This window comes from Dermacentor andersoni, chromosome 3, assembly GCF_023375885.2.
Source record: "Dermacentor andersoni chromosome 3, qqDerAnde1_hic_scaffold, whole genome shotgun sequence".
NCBI lineage: Eukaryota > Metazoa > Arthropoda > Arachnida > Ixodida > Ixodidae > Dermacentor > Dermacentor andersoni.
In genome coordinates this window covers 57,475,760-57,489,176 of record NC_092816.1, presented here as the reverse complement: position 1 = coordinate 57,489,176, position 13,417 = coordinate 57,475,760, and positions in this window count along the sequence as shown.

Genomic DNA, 13,417 nt, shown 5'->3' with positions numbered 1-13,417 from the left:
TATCACCTAGCTAACCCTGCGCCAGTAACATCAGGCGTCCCTCAGGGATCGGTTCTTAGCACTCTGTTATCTTTAATATATATCAATGACTGATCTTCACATGTGTCCTCAAACATGCGAATGTTGGCCGACGATTGTGTTATTTTTCGCACTGTACGTAGCACCTATAATTAAACAGCCCTGCCGTAAGACCTCGCCAACCTACTAACATGGTTTGACGATTGGTTAATGACACTTACATAGTGCAAAGGAAAGGAAAGTTCACTCGTAGCCCTAATTCCCTCGTATTTATTTACCAAATCGGATAGCATGCCTCTCAATCTAGTCGAGTCATATAACTACCTGAGTGTCACTGTTGTAATGGTTGGGGTCGGGCATGAAGCAGATGGTACCTGGCCCATGCCGTCGTCCAACTTATCCACACTGAGGACGTTGTTGAAGGGAGAGATTTGTTCTCATCGAGAACGAGGAATGTGAGATTTGTTTACAGTATCTACATGAGAACGTTGCAGTTCATCAGTCTAGCATGACTGAACGAGAATACACACTGAAGAGCCGACAACGGCTGCTTATAAACACTCTGTCCTCCCTAGATCCCTAGGTGAGGGAAAACGGCCGTTAGACCAAACGGAGCGTCCAAAGTCATCGTAGCCGACCTGCCTTTGAGGGGGAGGGTTTACGCACTCACTTCCGCACAGGTTGCACTGACCCCACCAAGGTGAGAGGGTTCTCGCAGACACGGTGCTTGACCCGAGCAGGCGCCTCTTCATCCCAGAGTTGACCCTGCTGTCAGTGGCCGCCGCGTCTGTCCATTGACCGATGACTTCTAAGCTGCGTGAGGCGGCACCGCAAAGCTTCTCCTTACAGGAATTCCCACGCTCCAATCGAACCGTGAAGGTGTCGGCGTACACACTAACAATACTTGCTCCGCCGACTGCGTCTGGACATCTCGGCGCCTCACGGCAGGGGAATCTAATAAGTTCTGCCTAATAATTGTCCTCCCTACAAAACGAGTCGCCGCCGCAGCCCTGGTGGCGCCGATGGACTGGGGACTGAGGTATTGTCCTTTCAAAGCGAGTCGCCGCAGCAGACATGGTGGCGCCTTTACATTGGTCGCTTCCTGGAAGATCGCCAGCCCCCGCCGGTCAAACGTAACACTGTGTACAAAGATCTGTCCTGCCATAAGCATATATGTTTATAACATAATATCATCTGCTAATAAGACACTGGGATCTTTTTCAAAGCGTAATCTCCGTCAGGCTGCGCAAAAACGCAAAGCTGCTTGCATGCAAATCCATAGTTCGAGCAAAACTCGAATACGCATCTGCCATTTGGAGCTCTCGTCAAGCATGTCTTACCAGCTCACTCGAATATATTCACAACCGCGCTATATACTATAGGTTCATTCACTCACAATATGCGTCAGCATTCCTGCACTTAAAGCAGAATCCGGATTAACACTGCTATCTATAAGAGCCGACGCATCGCTAGTCTTGAGCCCTATCACAAGTTCCTTTTTTTTTTATCAGCGCCCTTCATCGTGCGTCATACATCCGTTCCGGTGCGCAGCACGTATCTCTCTCCGCACCGTCCATCAGCAGCAAGTCTCACGCCCGCGTGCCCAAAACGCTCGTTTTTTTTCCGCCTCGTTCGTATTCCTCGAACAGCGAAAGACTGGAACGGGCCTCCCTGCCGACATTGTTGACACCGCTTGCCCGCCTTTGTTTCAACAGCGCGTGATTGATCACTTTGCATATAGCTAATGATGCGTACATAAAACGTGTAACCTGTGTAAAACCTACCCCGCTCATGCAATACCTTCGTCCGGGGGGGGGGGGGGGGGGGCGTCTTTAAGGACAATAAACTGTACTGAACTGAACCAGCTGGACACCGCCGAACGGGTTTCAGCAATTTGTGTATAGGCACACTTATTCAAACGACCTCGCGGTGACTTTCTCCCCCGTCGAGAACCTGTGTGCCTTTGTCGTTCTCCCACTCCTCGGGGCTGTTTGACGTGCAGCGACTGAACAGAGAGCGAGCGAGCGAGAGAGAGAGAGAGAGAGAGAGAGAGAGAGAGAGAGAGAGAGAGGTGCAGTCGCATGCGTCGCAATGCGATTTTTCAGAGGACTCACTTCAACACGATTGCGATTTCAACGATGCGGCTGGTGCGAGGCCCGGGGTTGCTCGCTGCCAGGTTTTGTGCCATACGCGGCACATTTTTTCTAGTGTCATGAAAAAGAAAGAAAGAAAAAACAAACTCTGTGCGTTATGATATTACTGACCTGTCTTTAATAGGAGCAAATAAGACGCCTGCTTTGTAATTTAAAAACGCTTTATAGATTAGATTTGTTTTGCAGTGTGCGACGGCGGTTCCTGGAGTTCAGTGCGAGGAGACATGGCGGACGTTCACAGCTGTTCGCAGCTGGTCGTTCAGCGCTGTGCCACAGGGACTACAGAAGTGGGTAGCTTTGTGTTGTCTCGTGCGCCTTATATGAGCGTCGCGCCTACGCTACAACAAATTACAAGACGACTTATCAACAAGCCCATATAGGTATACCCTCATCGCATGTCCAGTATAGTCGTGCATGTCAACGCAGCGAGACCCTCGCGGTATCCGTGCTTAGCGTCAGTCTCTGAAGAAATTGTGTGTGCATACATTGCTCGTAATTGCCCAAGAGCGGTGCCTGCTCCTGGTCATATTCTTGCACCAAACGCAGCAGCAAGCACCAACCCCAAATCTCGCGTCTGTCCCTGAAGGAAGTCGCCAATAATATGTTGAAAAGAATTTGTGTTGTGAACTTCAATGTTAGCGCTAACCTGGTTCGTCATCATAGCATGGGCGTCGTCTGCTAACAGTCATGGGCGTCGTCTGCTTTCTCGCCCTTTGTCGCGTCCTGTTAGTATATATACTGTGACTACGTACCAACAAGCTTAAATCAATATGCTGCAGTGCGTAGTGCGGCGGTGTGGCCTCGTGGCAAGCACTAAATACGTTGTTAGGAGTGCATATATGCTTGTTTAATACAAAAATAGAGCGCCTGAATTTCGTATTCATAGTGACATTGTGTAAAATGGGAAGCTATCGAAACTATCGGCCTGCGACTGCGATTCCCGTCGCATGCGACCGAAATCGCACTTCCGGTACGTTGACCGGAATCATGCGAACCAGGCTTAAAAACGACCGAACCGGACTCAGACGCCCTTCTGGAATACCCACGGGCTTAAACCGCCACGTCCGTGTCGGAGACTGTGTTTCCCTTTTTCCCTCTTCGTGCCAAGTGAAGTGACGTGAATGTATTTTGGGCCAAGCTCTCCTGGGAGGACGAAAAAAAAAATTACGGTAGAACACATCTCACGATCACCATCGACGGTAGCGCGCTAGCTTGTCTGCTGTATGCGAACAAAAAAAAAAAAAAGTTGGAGGACGCTTAAGGAGAAGGCATAGATATTATTAACAGAAAGGAGGAGATGTCTGCCTAGAGAGAGTGTTTCTAGCCGCTACTCCTCACTGGGGAAAGGGGAAGTGGGAAATATAAGGAGGAAAGGTGATTGTGTTCTGGTACACTGAGCACACGTTGTCCAATACGCGGATGCTTAATACGAGGACGCTTAAGCTTCGCCTTTCAGAGTGGAATCCGATGGCATCCAAAGATCCCTGACTGCTTCTCACGCTTTCCGACATATTGTCGCTTATGTAACAGTAACGTTTCCCTGGAAACGCTGGCGGCGAACGCTACGCGCGAAGGCGAGCTTTCTGACAGAAATGCGGCCTCTCGCGTGGCCGATCCCGGAAGTAGTGGACAGCCGCGCCAAACCTCGAACGGCAGCTGGAAAAGGGCTTTGTGTTTGAGCTTCCGCGTATAACATAATTAAGTTTTCTCGCATATTCAAATTAGAATACGACGCTATCATGTCTTTAGGTAGTGTGAAAGTAGTATTTTGCGAATTTTGCACACACGTACACGCACACCTTCGGCTCACACCGCTCTGCCCATGGCAAGCGTCGGTCTCCCATATAACCAGTAATCGTTTCTTGTTTATTTCTTGAACAGAGATAGGGCTGCTGGGGGGAGAGGTTTTAGCGTGCGCTCGAACGTTCCGCCACAACCGCTGTCTGTTCCTTTTCGTCCTGTAATTTCGTCGTTTATTCATCTTCACGTTCTTTTTTTTCCTTTCAAATATCGACCTTTTATGCGCACTCCCGCCGTTCTCTGACTTCGGTTGGTTTCCCTGTATGTCGCACCTCATGCCTTCTGCAGATTGGAGCGGGAGAGATGTCCCAGTGGGACACCGTTTATACATTTTTCTACGCTTCCAATTTCTTCTTCACGTTTCGCCTCCTCTTCTAGCTTCTTTCTTGAGAGCTCTGGGGAGTGACTTCTTCGAAGGTAGGAGGAGCGGGCCGAGAGGAGACTCCCGAGTACGTCGTCCTGGAGCATGCTATTCTTCTTACTCCTTCCCCTATTTCTAGCGTTTAAATCCTTTCCAACTTCTGCCTCTCTACCTCTCCCTCACCTCTTCTCGCGTCCTTTCACTCTCTCTCTCTCTCTCTCTCTCTCTTATGCGTGTGTGTGTGTGTGTCTCGTTTTGTGCCGTTTTGTTACTTTTCTTTTCTCGGCCGAGATGGCCCGCGACTCTGTGCATGCCGACGCCTCGTCTCCACCCAGTGTTTACGGCTCGGCGATCCCTCCCCTTCACCGCGCCTCGCCACGGGTCCGCGGCCGTGTTTTTTGTTGTTGGCGCGCGCGTTGGCTGCGGTATGTACTACACAAGCACCCTCATCGCCACGTTTGCTGCGCTCGGCGGCGGCGCTGTTTCGCTAGCTGCTCTCCCATCTGCTGTTGCTCTATTTCCGCCTCGCTTCAGCCCCCGCCCCCGACTTTTTCGGAGGCGAGTACCGGAAAAAGAGCTGTGCCCCCTACCTGCTGCAGTGCATGCTCGCCAACACACGCGCAGACACACACGCGCGCACGAACGTGTACACGCCCTCCCCCAACACGCACGTAAACATCGAATTGTGTCGTGCGTTGAACGTCTGTTCCGCGGCGCTTAAAAACACACACACGTTTAGTACAGTGGTCAGCGACTGAAACGCGATACATGGCGGCCGGCGCTTTTTGCGCCACTGGTGAGCCGTGGGTGATCGCTGAGGGGCGGAATGGAGCACAATGCATCACGAAGGACTCTCGCTTTCACGTGATACAAAAAAAAAAAAAAAAAAAAATGCATCATCTCGGTGTCCTCAGCGCCCACCGGTGCATGGAGCCTAAAGTGCCGGCAGCCACGCGCTCATCCGGGTATTGCGTGAGCGCTATGTGCACGCCCGAGATTATATATGTCGTCTGCTTGGTCGTCTGTTTATTGTTTGGAGGCACGTACACACACACGTATAAGCACAGCTGACTCAGTTGTCTGGTTAGCCGTTTGTCTGTCTGTTTGTTTGTTTATTTGTTTGGAAGCACCTGAGCACACGGAGACACAAACGCACGCCCTATTTTCTCGCCTGCACGGTCGGTCGTCTGTTTGCCGATCGCTGCTCCAGCGGTCCTTGTCTTTCTATCTGCGCGTTATCGGGGCAGTGACGTAAAAGAAATATAAAGGGGAGCGGATTGCGAAGAGAAAGGAAGAGAATAAGCGCGGCGCCTCTCAACTGTTATCTGACCAATCCCGCGCTGCCCCGCAAGAGCGGTATATTGGCCGTGCCAACCAATCGTTACGAAGAACCAGTCGAGAGAGTCGCCCATTGTTTCCCGCTTCTCCTCCTGTGCGGGGACACCGTTCGAATGGAATCTATAATTCTGTTTAACTGCGGCTGTCTGTCGCTAACTGTCGGAATTAACCCGCGCGCTTACGTTTCTCCCTACGTCAATGAGATCAATATGACTCTGATAATGTAACTGTACAGAAGCGGCTGCACGATTTTTTTTTTTTTTTACTTTGCCTTAAGGGTCTTCCCCGCCCTTTCACTTTTACTATGCACGGAGGAAATGTATTAAGAAATAAAGACACCGCGTTGAAAACGTCCGCTCAAGTGGCAAGTAAGTTCCTGCACGCTTAGTTGTCGAGCGCCGAAGGTAAAACAAACAAACAAACAAACAAGCAAGCAAACAAAACTCTTTCGGGCAAGTATCACTCCTTTCGGCAGTCGACTGTGCGTCCACTAATTGCTGTCACTCTCGCGAAAGATCTTAGCGATCAGGAGTAATTGAGCGAGTGCTAAAAAGCTTAGCACTACAGCGGCCTCTGGCTGGAAGAACGGGCGGACACTTCATGCGCTTCGCCGTAGTGCACGGAATTAGCGAGAGGGAATGTCGAAAATTGGCCCGCTTGCCAAAAATTTTTTCTCGCTCGATCCATTCCTCATTGTCGTCGTCGGGGACCCCCACCGACGGCGTCTGGAGATAAGTGTTGCTTCACGGGAGATGTTCCCTCGCCAAGCTTTGTGAAACAAAGAAGCCGGGCGAGGAGCTCGCGGCTGTTGCGAAGAGCCCCGCTATAACAGCGAGCAGTCCTCAGTTTTGAGGTGAGAGAGAGAGAGAGAGAGAGAGACGTTTTCTCTTGTATATATGTTTTCACTCGAGTTCTTCGCTGTCGTTTTTAGGGCTTATCCGTGATCAAGCAGCGCTCGCGATAAAGTGCGAATAGAGAGGGAGAGAGAATAATTTGCTTATATGACGATTCTACAGCCCATTTGGGGAAGCGGGTAAAGGGAACACGTAATGATGGCAATGTTTTAAGCGGTTCCCATAAGCACTGTAAACAGGAAAACGTGGTGCGTGGATCCCGCGCCTGGCGATCGCGTCTGCAAAGTCATCAAACCCCGGCACGGTGCACGCGAAAAGAGCTGCATTTACGAAAGTAACGCCGTACGCCTCCTTTCCTCTCTGTAAGAGAACGCCGCTTGCAGCATGAGAATCGAAGGTCAAACGCATAAACGCCTCTTTGTCGGACGCGCTATATCCGTCATCGTCACCCAATTATAGGGCACGTGACCTCGTGAAACCACCGAATGTCGAACACGCAAAGCCACCACAGGAAGTGCGCCGCGCTGCAATAAAGGAATAATGAAAAGAAATATTTAAAAAAAAAGATATCGGGCGGTTCTCGTGACGTACGCATGACGCGAACCTCGCTCGGCTCCGTTATTGGGAGAAGGTAAAGGGAACAAATGTCGCTTGTACGCGCTAATCTATCTATCTATCTATCTATCTATCTATCTATCTATCTATCTATCTATCTATCTATCTATCTATCTATCTATCTATCTATCTATCTATCTATCTATCTATCTATCTATCTATCTATCTATCTATCTATCTATCTATCTATGTCCTTAACCGTTTTTCCGGAGACTGGGTCTCTGGGTGTGTGGCACTGCAGCCAGGAATCCACCAAGCTCATCGATGAATACGTCCGGTAATGGGAATGAAGGAAAAGGGATTTATTTTATACATTGTTTACATTGGCTCCAGATAGGGAAGCCCACTCCGTGCAGGAGCGTATAAACGTCTGAGTTCACATCAGGGGCCCTTAAACGTAAAACTATTCCAATATGTTCTTATTCCAATCTCCTGACGTTAAATTTGCATGACCGCCCACGCAAGCACCGGGCGGTGACCCGCAGCGGTGCCTCAACAGCCCAGTCAAACGCACTCGTAGCCTATGGGAGGTCACTTTGCTTTCAAAACGAATAACATTGCCGACATTGAGCGGCTTTTTGTTTGCGATTGGCTTCCAGGAGGCGAGGAGCACGCTCAAGTGGAGAGGGTTTCGATGGGGCCGAGCCAGCGCACTAAAAATAGATAACTGGACGAACAGGGTGGTGCCGCCGTCTGCGATTGGTCCGCTTTCCCTCACTTAGCTTGCGGTGGCAGTTTCCGCTTTTAATCCCGTCCTCTTCCTTAGGAAACTAGACTAGGGAATCTGATGACTATCGCGGCCAATCGCAATCATCGAATCGGTCGCAAAATCCCGCCCATGATATCGCGCCGTTCCGCCGAACTCCGCCTCCTATACGTTGCTCCTTCGCCCCCGCATATTTAGCAACCTGGGAAGCCGAAGTCGAAGCCGTTCACACGGTAGCATTGGACGTTGGCCCTTTTCATCAAATTAGTTCAGATATAGAGGGGTCTTTTGGTGATCCGTCAAAAGTCGGCGTCAACGCGGCGTTGTTTTCTGGATAGGCGCTGATGAATGGCGGGATGAGGAGGTTGTCTCGTGGTAAACGTCTAATTAATGCCCTTGGCCGTGTTGAGACCTAACACTCTTACCATAGAATCAACGAAGATTTAGTTTCCAAGGAAAAACTTTATCAGTCTAAGCCGATCATAGTGTCTCTCTTCTCGTGGCAAGAGGGATTTTTCATGTATTGTAGAAGTGTAACTACAGCTCAGCTTCCTTTCCTGTTTAGTGTCCCTTCTTTTTTTTAAGAGCTTGCGATATCGTACGTCACAGGGCATACACAGCACACTCGTACAAAGAGAAATGTCGGGAACAGGGCGAGTACCACATCACAGAGAGAGAGAGAGAGAGAGAGAGAGAGAGAGAGAGAGAGAGAAGCAGCAGTGCAGCAGCAAGTCGTATACCGATGCTTCTTGCTCTTTCCGTCCCCGAGTGCATAATTCACCGACTCGGACCGAGCTCCGGCCCTTTCTCCCCCCTCTCCCCTCCGCCCGCGGTCGAGCGTTGGACGACGTGCATAGAAGAGTCGCGCCCAATGAGTCGTTGCCGGGGCTGCGCTGCTGTTGCTGCCCGCGGCGTCCCATCTGGCCACGACGTCGAGCGGCCCTCGCTCGTCATCGCACTAATGACCCTCCCGCTGTGCGCATCGCATGCGCAGCGCACCGACAGTGATATTTGGCTGCTCGGAACTACATCATACGCTGCTGCTGATTACTGTCGCTCACCGAGTCTCCCGCGCTCTGTGGTTGAACACCTCATTAGAGACTCCAAAGGCGACAGAGGAAGTCCGCAGGGAAGACGGAGGCTTGAAGTGATCCACAGTGGTCGAAGCAAAGAATGTCGCTTTACTATATACACAGTGCCGAGGACAAGTATTGGTGGAAAGAGAAAATACGTAGACGGTGCCGGAGTCGTTAAAATAGACTGGTACGCCTAACTGTACGTACAGTATATAGATAGAGGCTTTATGAAGTGAGAGAAGATGAAGGCGACTCTGAGACGACTCGATAAGCATATCGTATCGGTCTGCCGAGATATTCGCCCAGCAAGAACCGTATAGTATATAGGGAACGATCATCTTGCACGAGAACTTGAATTCAAGGCGGATGGGGACACTAACTGGTCAGCGGTCGCGATAAGCAAGTGAAGTAGGAAACACAGATAAGCAAAATACGCGGGGAAGAAATACATAGAGCCGGAGTCGTTAGACGCATAGGTATAACTACACGATATAAAGGTATATGTTTTGATGAGGATAGAGAAGATAGGAAGAATGCCAGTGTGTAATAGATGTAGTAAAACTTGATTAGGTTAAGTAGACTAGCCGAGTATCTGTCACAGCCCTGTTCCAAAGAGGATGCGAACAGAAATGATCATCATCAAATCATCATCCTCGTCATTATCATCATCAACATCATCATGGCACTTCTCTCAAGCGCTGATAGCACCTTCAAGGGACACCAAAGGGAAAAGCTGAATTTGTTTATAGACTAACAAAGTATTCCTTCAGAACTACATTTTCGTTAACTTCGCGGTGAGATGTAGGTCGCTAGAATAGATAATGAAGGCCAAATGTTCCATTTTTTTTTTAATTTGGTGCCGAAAGCCACCACCGGCTTGGCAGTGTGGCGTCACGAATGTCAAAGTGTTCTTTGTGTTTGCGCCGTCGAGGCAACTCAGCAAAAGGTCTTGAACCTTGCTAAGTTCAGCATTTGGCTTGCTTACGAATACAACGCAGTCCATTGTTACCGGAAAAAAAAAAAATATCACTGGTGATTCAGCGATGAACACGTGATATAGATATAAAGTATTGTTTAGGAGCTCACACGACACACGACGTCCAACTGTGTATATATATATATATATATATATATATATATATATATGTACATATATATATATATATATATATATCTTCACAGCGACGTCGCCACCCGCCTTTTATTTTTTGCATCTTTTCTGCCTCCTCGCATGGTCAGGGTGGCATTTTTTGGCATTGCAGACAGGTAGTTTACTGACACAGCTGAGACCATTTTTTCTCTCTTGGCATCCCTCTGCAGGAGTACACACACATGCTTTCGATGTTGTATATACAATCCTTATCGCACATTCCTCGCACGTGAAAGGACATGCCACTCGTCAAGTACGAAGGTTGGGAAGCAGTTATAACTTGAAGTGACACTAAAGGGAATTTTTAGCTGTACTAATAAATTACACCCTGCCGCGATAAACAAAAAAAAAAAAAAAACTCTTACCGCCAGAATTGAGAGCCTTGGTTATGTCGGAAGAGACGCAAAATCGAAAGACAGGTGGCGGACACCGCCTTGACGTTCTCGCACCACCTCGCCATGAAGTCATAGATTTTGACGCCGTCTGCTCGGGCCTTGCTAATTATTTTACCGGTAAAGATGGGCTGCATCCCAATATTCCAATAAAGGTCCAAAGACTGGAACTTAGCAAGCTTCTAGAACTTTAACTGGACCACAATTAGTTTAAATGTGTTAAGATAACTTGAAATCTGTGACGTCACTCTGACGTCGCGGCGCGAAATTAAATAGAAACTGAACTGTGGCTTTCATTTTCTCTTCTAATAATCAGCCCAATATTACGACATTAACGATAACAAAGTATTGAAACAATACTTTATCAGTATAAACTTGTATACAGTGTTTCTCATTAGCGCCTTTTTAAGATATCTTGATTGAAAATGCAGCTGGTTATGAAAATTCCGGCCATGGAGCCATCAAAATTACGCTGATGTCATGACACAGAGGCAAGATTAGCTATCGTTTTGTAGCAGAAGCTATAGTTATATTGACGTTGTTCACAATATATATATATATAACAAGCGTGCTACGCACGTTTCTTCTTGCTGTTGGCTCGCGTGGCGACAACAGAAATCGTAGAAACTTAGCCAGCGAATGTACCATGACGTCATGACCAAAATAATACGAGCACACACCTAAGGTTTAAAAAAATAAAGGTATAATCGATGCTTCAAAACCGCAACGGGTACCTTGTTCACAGTTGTGTTTCTATTCTTTCAGCCTCCGTGGAGTGGAGTCCTCGTCTTATTTCGTTCACGTACTGCCCTTGTGTGACGACATTTCGGTGAACGCTAGCGAAATCGAATCTCGTTCACAGAAACAAGTATTACAGGAAATTGCTTCGGACGTTCTGAGCCTTGAGAATTTTTTCTAGCGTTTAGAGTGCTTGAACATTCGTTTAGAACGCCCCCCACCCCCTTTCCAAGAAGAAGAAAAAAAATTATAAAAATGACAAGGCAGAAACATTATGTCAGTACTCCTTCAAAGGCCGAGGTCTGGTCATTCCACACAGACAAGCGCCAAGACAGGTGCTATTTCAGAAGCTTAATTTACTAACGCAGCTTAATATCGTATACTATTCCTCTTTAGTGTCAGTTCCAAAGAATATTTCGCCATGCTGACATAACCATACTTTTTTTTTAAATTTCGTTTCCCACCCGTATCATTTCTGTACCTGGCGTTTCCCCTCGCGTTTTTAATGAAGTGTTTCTCCCGTTCCAGACTCCACGTCGCGAGCAGACTCCGTCTGCCCCAGCAGGACAGTGTCCTCACATGCGTCAGGTCACGATGCACGTTCAGCCCCCATCGCCTCTCTTTATTCATTTCATTCTCACTCCTTCGTCAATCTCTTCGTTATTACCTCTTCTTCTTGCTCTTTTCTTTTTGTTTTTTTTTTCTTGCGTGTTTCGCGCCAGCGACTTGCCCCAACCAACACACACATGCAAAGCCATGCCGGCGGGCATCCTCGGTGGACGAACACCTCCCGTGGTATTAGCGGGAAAGCGACCGGTCGTTTGTACGTTCAACGATGAAATAAAATGCGCTAGGCAAAAAAAGTATCAGCAACCACATCCAGCCTAACGAACAGGGCAAGCTGAAGGAAATAATTGAAGGCACGGAGTACGGAGCGACCACGTAAGAAAAAAAGAAAAAGGAAAATACATGAATAAAAGTAAATAACGCCGACAAGCAGAAGAGCGGCCCACGAACAGAAACGAATAGCAGACGAATCACAGCCGCCGCTCGGCGAGCAGTCGTCTGTTCCTTCTCCCGACCACTTATCGTTGAGCTTCCCCACGTTCTCTCTCTGCGCTTCTCGGTTCTCCTCCAGCGAGGCGACCGCGCAGGCGTGCTCGGCACCAAAGGATACAATCAATACAATGTATCCATTCTGTCTTGCTAAAACGGTGCAGTGACGTTGAAGCCGGAGGCGGCGGCGTCCACCGCTGGCCTGCATGGAACGACGACGTATTCGCGAAGCTCTCTTCCCTTCCTTAGCACGCCGCGCGAAGGGTTACACACCAGATAACTCTGATAGTCAACGATGAAATAGCGCAAACTCTTGCGAAGGCCAGTTGACAAATAGTTCCGATTTCCTCGAGCGAAAAAAGAAAAATGTCGCACATTCGACTCTTGAACTAGCATCCGGCTGGGGCCGCTCTTACGGAGACTCAAATTACGTCATGTTTGCACTTTGAGCAAATAAGAGTGGACATAACCGTCCCCACTCAGAGTTGACACGATTGCAATGACAATTATTTCTCTACGTCTCTACGTCTTTTGTGCTTTTAGTGCTCTAAGTGTTTATTAACTTAATTGTAACGACAATATTGTAACATATAATATATTTTGAATTTGACAATATGGCCGAATTTGACGGTGTTCAGACCGTGGTCCGTAAGAGCACGTTCCCCGCCGACTGACGTCAGTCAGGGATGTTTTACTCCCACGAACTCCGAGTGCGATATATGGTTTGATGATGAACGTGTTTATCGAACTGGGGAAAGTGGAACGGGGACTAAAGTATTGGCTATAGGATCAACCTAATCCTTAGTATTAGCTAACGTGAATGATTTAGCTAGGCTTTCAATAACAGTATTCGGGAACAACGAAAGGCCAAAAGTATGTTGTGTTTCATCGCGCCTGGTCGTCCCTACGTCTTTGGTCATCCATGTTGGATTTCGTCATGTCTTGTCGTACCTCTGGGTGCGTGTGCGCATGCGCGCGCACCTGTGTGTTTGTCCTGGTTCCATCTGCACCACACAATAATGCTGTGATGCACCGTACTAGCACTTTGCACTATTACAGCTAGTTCGACAATGTGCAAAGTGCTGCTAGTACTTTGTACTACTACTGTACTTTAACGAAGTGATTTGTAGGCTTCACCCGTGCTGAACGGCAAGGTGAAG